Genomic DNA, 7,782 nt, shown 5'->3' with positions numbered 1-7,782 from the left:
GGGCAAAACTGTGAAGTGGAGAGGCTCATCAAATTCGCTACTCTTCCTACTGCACTAGGCATGATAGAAACAAATTGTAGTAAAAAAGATCGAGGGAGGTTAGTTAGGTAGAATTACCTAGAGATGATGGGATAGATCCAATCAAGCTATTGTAGGATAGATCCATGTATGCGAGCTTGTTAAGAGCCCCAATGCTTGAAGGGATTTCGCCCAAGAGGAGGTTGTTACCAAGGTTCAAGTAGACAAGATAGGGCAAATCTGCAAAGTGGAGCCTGTCTAACGTGCCAACAAGGACAACCCCGCAAGCGAAATGTTGGACACAACTAGCACAACATCACCCTGTCCACGGCCAGGGCACAGAGCAGTGCTGCAGGTAACGCCAGTCCAGTTACAGGGGCTGCTTCCCTTTGTCCATGAGTCCAGGAGATCATTGGACGAACTGCTTAGGCTAGATTTCCATTGGAGAAGTGCCTTAGCCTGCTGATCAAATGGCGCCTGTGTAGAATTTGAGGCACAAGAAAGGCGTAGCGTGGCCAGCAGGAGCAGCAGCAGCTCCAAGGCTAGGAGAAGGCTCATGTTGTGCTGATCTAGTTGATAAGTGAAGCTCCGAAGCACACACATTACATGTAGTCCGTTGATGTGATTGATAGTTCAAAAGAAAGTGAAGGCTTGTCGTGTAGACCAGGATCGTGGAGTTGATTCGTGGAAAGACCACGTGCAAGACCTTCTAACATTCTGCTCCACACAAGCACGCATCATTGAGCAGTTGAAAAATACTGAATGAAGACCAACCGCTACCGAGTCCAAAAGAAAACGAGACTCGCAAAACGCGTGGTGCCGCCCGCTTGCAAAGGGCGTTGTCTTCCTGGGCTGACCGAATTTGACCGCAAACTGTAATTACCAATTGAATCGGAATATTAACAGGATACGACATGCAAAGGGCGTACTCCCATCCGATCGTGGTCGTGGCACCTCCCATCCGATCCGATGTCCTCCCTTTCCCAAAGCCGATAGAGAGAGGTGAGGCGGGCAAGGCGAACGGTGTCGACCTGAGGCTGCTCAGCTTTGCATACTCGGCGGCGGTGGCGGGGGAGCTCGCAGATGCGGCCGCGCGTCAAGGGCGACGGGGACGGTGGCGTAGAAGGGGAAGAAGAGGGTTTGTGACGGGGTCCTGGTCGTGAGATGAAGAGATGACAGGTGGGACCCACGTCAGAGGGAAGCTTTACGTTTGGACCGTGCTTAAAATCCGAACGTTCGGAATTTATCATTTTCGTTTCGTTTTTTAGGTACCATTCCAGGAAGTCAAAAAAAATAAAAAATGAACACTGTAATTTGTTTGTTCAAATTCATGTACTCCTTTAATTTAAAGTGTTACACATAAGTCTTTACAGTGTAAAGGTCATGAACTTCGCATGCTAGTACCCAGCGCCGGCACCTCCGCTCCCCCATCCCCTCCACCCCCCTTGCTGTGGCCGGCGCACGCCTACGGGCAAAGCCCCCTGGCGGCCGGCGGCGGCGGGATCCGTTCTCCTAACGCAGGTGGTGGAGGGGGCTCGGGTGCAGCAGGTCTACGGCTGCTACAGCGGCCCCGACGTAGATCTGGCCCCTGGGGGCGCTCCGGTGGCTCCTGGCTACGCGGATCCGGCGGATGGAGGTGCAGGCGGGTGGCAGGGCCCTGCCTGTCCAGAGTGGAACGAACACAGCCAATATGATTTTGCTTTACTTGTTTTTGCAACCATTATGATTGGGGGAGGGTGGACTTCTGAGAGGCATGTTCATCTAAATACCATGAGCAAGAGTGCAAGACAGTAGAGTTTCAGTTTAAAGTGTAACCTGACTATTCCCTGACGATCTTGGTGCATGCTCCTATCCCTTTCCTGCCTCTGCTCTGCTCTCCTGATCAGCAAGACAGCGGGAAATGCCTGAATGCCTGATTAGATAGCAGTACATTGTTAATAATAGGAGTGGCCCTCGGTATATGCACCCGCATATGCATATTAATCCCTAACCACAGGTTTTAATCACGAGAATTGCATGCCTGTTAATGCTTTTCAACATAGCTGTCCCGTCCACACGCTGAACTCATTTGCAGAACTATTGATCTGTACAATCTATTGATCTGTACGATCCTGGTGCATGCTCCTATCCCTATCCTGCCTCTGCTCTCCTGATCAGCAAGACAGCGGGAAATGCCTAAATGCCTGATTAGATAGCAGTACTCCCTCCGTCCGAAAATACTTGTCACAAAAATAGATATAAATGGATGTATCTAAAACTAAAATACATCTAGATACATCCATTCCTACGACAAGTATTTCCGGACGGAGAGAGTACATATTAATGCTAGGCGTGGCCCTCGGTCTATGCACCCGCATATGCATATTAATCCTTAACCACAGGCTTTAATCACGAGAATTGCATGCCTGTTAATGCCTTTCAACATAGTTGTCCCGTCCACACGCTGAACTCATTTGCAGAACTATTGATCTGTACAATCTATGCTGAAAATTGCTACTGTCCACATTAGTTAAAATGAGTTGAGTGTAAAAGTGTACCATCTATGATGAGAAGTACTGAAAATATCATTCCTTTTGATGTCTGACAAATTTATTATCACTGCTGGAGATTGGTTAAAAGTGTAGCCTGATTTTGAATTGGTTCAGGCTGGTTGACAGAGGAATTTAGTTCCTGGTAGTTCTTTCTACACTTCTTGTTTGAATTAGAAATCAAATCAAGTTCTGATGAGTGTGTAAGAATACACCTATCATTACCTTCCAACCAGCCCTTTTGATCCCACGATACAGAAACCTATAATGTGGTACACTGTTAGAGATGTTAACGGACGACACAAGCCATGGAATGTGCTAACGACTACGACCCAGCGCTACTTTCCTCAATAAGACTTGACTGAAATTGGTGGACTCCAATCTCTCAAAATAAACAACATAGGTCATAAAATTGCTTCCTAATTGGCATAGATGCATACAAATGTGATGGCTAACACCCCTATGCAGCTCCATCTTCGCTATGCAGCCATGGAATATATAGATAGTTGCCATTCTCTTTGGGCATACTATTTCCATTTAGATTGCATGTATTGAGTGTGAGTTGACCATTCAGTTACAATGGAATGTTGCCTGCAAATAAGAATTTTAATACTTGTAGTTCCATTGGTTCAGCAATTAGGCATGTTGCTTATTGGCATAGGTTGTTGAAACTGGCAATGACCCTCGCTCGGGCTGGCGTGTCACGGAGAAGCCCCAGCTGGCGTGCACCAAGGAATGATGAGCCTCCCTCCAACTGAATGTCTAGAATGTGGATGAGAAAGGTTGCGCTCAGTCTTCAACATCTCTGAACCCAGCCAATTTTACTTTTTTGGGGGACATGCCCAACGAATGTGAAGGACAAGAAGGTTGTTCTACTGTTCTTTTCAGAGTCAAGTAGTGTGTCATATGATTTTCCTGATGTTTGGTTCAAGCAAGTTACTGAATTCAGTATGCTTTGAAAGGTCAAAGGCTAGCGTTTCTCCATGTGGACAGGTTCTTGGACAAGGTCGAGAAAATGTAGATGATAAATGTGCTCATCATGGGCAATGTGGCTGTTCGTAGCGTGTCACGAGAGTTAAGATTGATGCTATTATTAGGGTTGAGAATACAGCACCCGATCGACGTATGGAGAAGTTGGCGCCGAAAATAGGAAGAGTCAAAAGGAATGAATCGCCCTGACTTATGCGTCAGGCCTTGCCTTCTATTTATACACAGGCTGGGTACAAGATAGATACAATTCAGTTAGGATTTTATCTACAACAGCCTAACTTGATCATTATCTATACAGTCCACGAGCTGATCCTAACAACCTACAGTTAGGCTATTGACTCGTTTAACATTCCCCCGCAATCTCAACCGGTACAGAGGTTGAGATTGGAACGGAGTCGCTCGAGTGTCTGCTTGGTGAGAGGTTTAGTGAAGGCGTCTGCAACTTGATCTGCTGAAGAGACAAACCGAACGTCCAGAGCACCCATGGCAACCTTTTCTCGCACAAAATGGAAGTCCACCTCTATATGCTTTGTGCGTGCATGAAAAACTGGGTTTGCAATGAGATACGTCGCCCCAAGATTGTCACACCACAGTACAGGGGGTCGAGGCTGAGCTACCCTGTAGTTCCTTCAGCAGAGACTGTAACCACGTAGCTTCAGCAGTGCCATTCGCCAGCGCCTTGTATTCAGCTTCAGTCGAGGAACGAGATACCGTTGGTTGCTTTCTGGCGCTCCAGGATATAAGATTTGGTCCGAGGAAGACCGCGAAGCCACCCGTGGAACGACGATCGTCGCTGCAGCCAGCCCAATCCGCGTCAGTGAACACACTCATGAGGACTGATGGCGAGCGCCGAATGGATAAGCCGGTGGATATTGTTCCTCTGACACAGCGAAGGATTCTTTTCACTGCTTCCCAATGTACATCAGTGGGACGTGACAAATACTGGCACACGTTGTTCACTGCAAACGACAGGTCTGGCCTTGTCAGTGTCAGGTATTGCAACGCGCCTACTGTGCTCCTGTACTTGAAGGCATCATCCTCATTCAGTGCTTGGCCAGACTCCTGTGTGAGCTTCTCATGTGTACACGTCGGCGTTGGAACTAGTCTGCAATTCGCCATGTTTGAGCATTCCAGTAGATCAAGTGCATACTTCTGCTGAACAAGGTTGATTCCCCCGGAATTGCGGATCACTTCAATGCCCAAGAAATAATCCAATGGACCAAGATCCTTAACAGGGAAGGTAGCAGAGAGTTGGCGGAGCAGGCATTCAACCGCCCTCGTGGAAGAGCCAACGATGATCATGTCGTCAACATACACCAGCATGTAAAGAGTGACAACATTTTCATGAAAGATGAACAGCGGGGTGTCTACTGCAGACGGCACAAAACCAAGTTGTTGAAGACGATTGTGAAGCCGAGCATACCAAGCACGCGGTGGCTGCTTTAGCCCATACAAAGCCTTCTGAAGCTTGCAAACATAGTTCGAACGGCTCGGGTCTTGGAACCCTGGCGGCTGTTGCATGTATGCCTCCTCCTCAAGAATTCCATGCAAAAATGCGTTGCTGATGTCCACTTGACGAAGCTGCCAGCCACGGGAAACAGCCAGGGAGAGCACCAGACGCACTGTAGCAGGCTTCACAACAGGAGAGAAAGTATCTGAATAATCGATGCCATACTGTTGAGTAAACCCACGAGCGACAAGGCGAGCCTTGAACTTGTCAAGCGATCCATCAAATTTATGCTTGACTTTGAACACCCATTTGCACCCAATGATATTCTTGCCAGGCGGCCGCGGAACCAATGTCCACGTGTGGTTGTGCTGGAGAGCAGAGTATGCAGCTTCCATGGTGGCGCGCCACTGATGGTCGGCAAGCACGTGTCGATAGGACCGTGGTTCAGCATGAAAAGCGCGCCCCCGAGGATCGTAGCGCACAGTGCCGTCCGTCGGCACCAGCTTCTCGACGATGTTGTCGCGAAGCCGCGTCTGCATGTGATGTGGAGCTGCAGGAGCGCCGGCCACAAGGCGTTGGAAAAGCCTGTAGCTCAGGAGACACCATGGGAGTTGAGTCCTGTGCCGACTCATCGGCCGCATCCGGAGACGCAGGGGAGGCCGGCCCAAAATCGAGTTTCACGCTTCCATCAGACCACTGTGCTCCAGTCCGAACTATGTGTCACTCGCTTTTTCCCGCTGAATAGGCTTCGATTCTTTGGATCCTTACACCGTAGCCCCTGAATCCAGCTCCACCTTCAACATGACTCCATGGTAGAAGATCCATCCACCCTCGCGCCCCATCGACTTCAAGCTCTCATGTGCACCGTCTTGAATCAACCCCGCGTCATAGTCTTGTCGAAGCCACACAAACCCTCGGGGCCTGCGCCACGTGTTTCCACGCCCCAGAAGTCAGTCACCATCAACATCACGCTCCTATGTCATCGTCGCCGATCCCACCATCGTCTTCTGTATCAACCGACTCACGTCGATCCGTCAGACTGTCTAGTCCGACCCCGCCGAACATATCCAGCTGCACGACACGCTTGAGGCTTCCCAATCGTCTTCCATGAATTTTTATCCATCACATGATAATTCCATCTTAGCTGACATGATTTCCCGCAACGCCTTCAACCATCCCCATTGTGCCAACAAATCTTTCACCCTTGTCTGCCATAACCCAAAGTTTCCAGTTCCGTTGAACTTCTCCACCTCAAACCTGGTACCCTTTGGCGCCATGGTTCTTTGTATGGCTTACCCTGCAAAAAAGTATCCAAGCATTCCTCACGTGATGCCCAAATACACAAGCAAAACCTAACGTGGTACACCCTCATGTACTAATAGCAAAATCCAAACCAAGGATTCCTTTTTGTTGAACATGTGTACATGTACGTAGGTCTGGGTTCTGTATGCAGTACATGTAGTATCTGTCTCCCTTTGTATGTACGTGTATCTTAGAAGACAAGATACCAGTCGCACCCCTTGTACCTATATATATGTTCCTAGTGTACGATCAATTAATTATCGATGCACCAAATCATTCTCTACATGGTATCTATCGCAAGTTGATCCTCCAGCTTCCGCAAACCCTAGCTGCCGCCTCGGGCCGCCGCCGCCGCCGCGACCTCCCGCCGCCGCCCCAAGCCGCCGCCACCGCCCCTCATTCCCGCGCGCCCTCTCCCCCCCCCTCCCGCGCGCCTTCCCCACCACGCCGCGCCGCCTCTTCCTGACGCGCCGCCTGCCTCCCGCCACCTCCTTCCCCACGATCTCGCCGCCATGTCGTCCAACGCCTCCACCTACTCCAACCCCTTCGTCGTCGACCATGCCAAGATCCGCGACATCAACGTCCATGCACGCGTCCCCGTGATCCTCGACGCCTCCAACTCCACGTACTTCGCGTGGAAGAGGTACTTCACGCTGCTCTTCCGTGAGAACAACCTCGTGGATCACGTGGATGGCACCGTGGACTCCCGCGCCATAGTGGACGACGCCGAGTGGACCGCGATCGACGCCACGATCATCCGGTGGTTCTTCACCACCATCTCCAAGGACTTGTTCCACACGGCCGTGAGCGCCGGCGACGACGCCCGCGCCATGTGGGTCAAGCTGAACGGCCTCTTCAACAACAACAAGCTTCAGCGCCGCGTTTTTTTGAAGCAGGAATTTTTTGACTGTCACCAGGATGAACAGTCCATTGATGACTACCGCCGCCGCCTGAAGACGTTGGCGGATGAGCTCCGTGACATTGGAACCAAGGTGGACGACGACCTCCTCCTCAGCACGCTCACCACCGGCCTCAACAAGGACTTCGGCAACGCCGCCTCCAACCTCACCTTGATGCCGGAGCCCTCCTTCCCCAAGTTCGTCGTGTACTTGAGGTTGGAGGAGCGCCGGATGAAGGGGGTTAAGAAGCGTGTGCAGCACCACGCCCTCGCCGCCGGCACCTCACGCGGCGCCCCTCCACCGGCCGCCCCACCCGCGTCGTGCCAGCAGCCTCCGTCCCCCGCGCCTCCGGGGTACTTCCCCCTCCCGCCCGCGCCTCCCGCCCCTCCCGCTGCCCCCCAGCAGCCTGGTGGCGGGCGCCGCGGCAACCGCCGCGGGGGCGGCCACAAGCAGCAACATGCGTCGGGGGGGCCCCTTGTCAGCAGCAGCAGCAGGTGACTCTCCCATGGACGTATGATACCAACCCGTGGACCGGTGTCGTCCACGCGTACTCCATGCCGGTCCCTCGGGCTCCGGCTCCGGGCATCCTTGGGCC

The 7,782-nt window shown here is 51.5% G+C and overlaps 1 long non-coding RNA gene across 1 annotated transcript in view; it reads right to left on the bottom strand.

The window, feature by feature from the left end:
• Nucleotides 1-1,552: 1,552 nt before the first annotated feature.
• The window catches only part of LOC119301272, a 16,549-nt gene continuing 10,319 nt past the window's right edge, over nt 1,553-7,782 (bottom strand). The window contains exons 2-3 of the long non-coding RNA XR_005146997.1: nt 1,834-1,930; nt 1,553-1,679 (exon numbers count right to left, since the gene is read on the bottom strand). This is a non-coding gene — a long non-coding RNA (uncharacterized LOC119301272). The remainder of the gene's footprint in view (nt 1,680-1,833; nt 1,931-7,782) is intronic.

Source organism: Triticum dicoccoides, chromosome 1B, assembly GCF_002162155.2.
Source record: "Triticum dicoccoides isolate Atlit2015 ecotype Zavitan chromosome 1B, WEW_v2.0, whole genome shotgun sequence".
Taxonomy (NCBI): domain Eukaryota; kingdom Viridiplantae; phylum Streptophyta; class Magnoliopsida; order Poales; family Poaceae; genus Triticum; species Triticum dicoccoides.
This window is presented reverse-complemented; position numbering and strand designations above follow the sequence as displayed.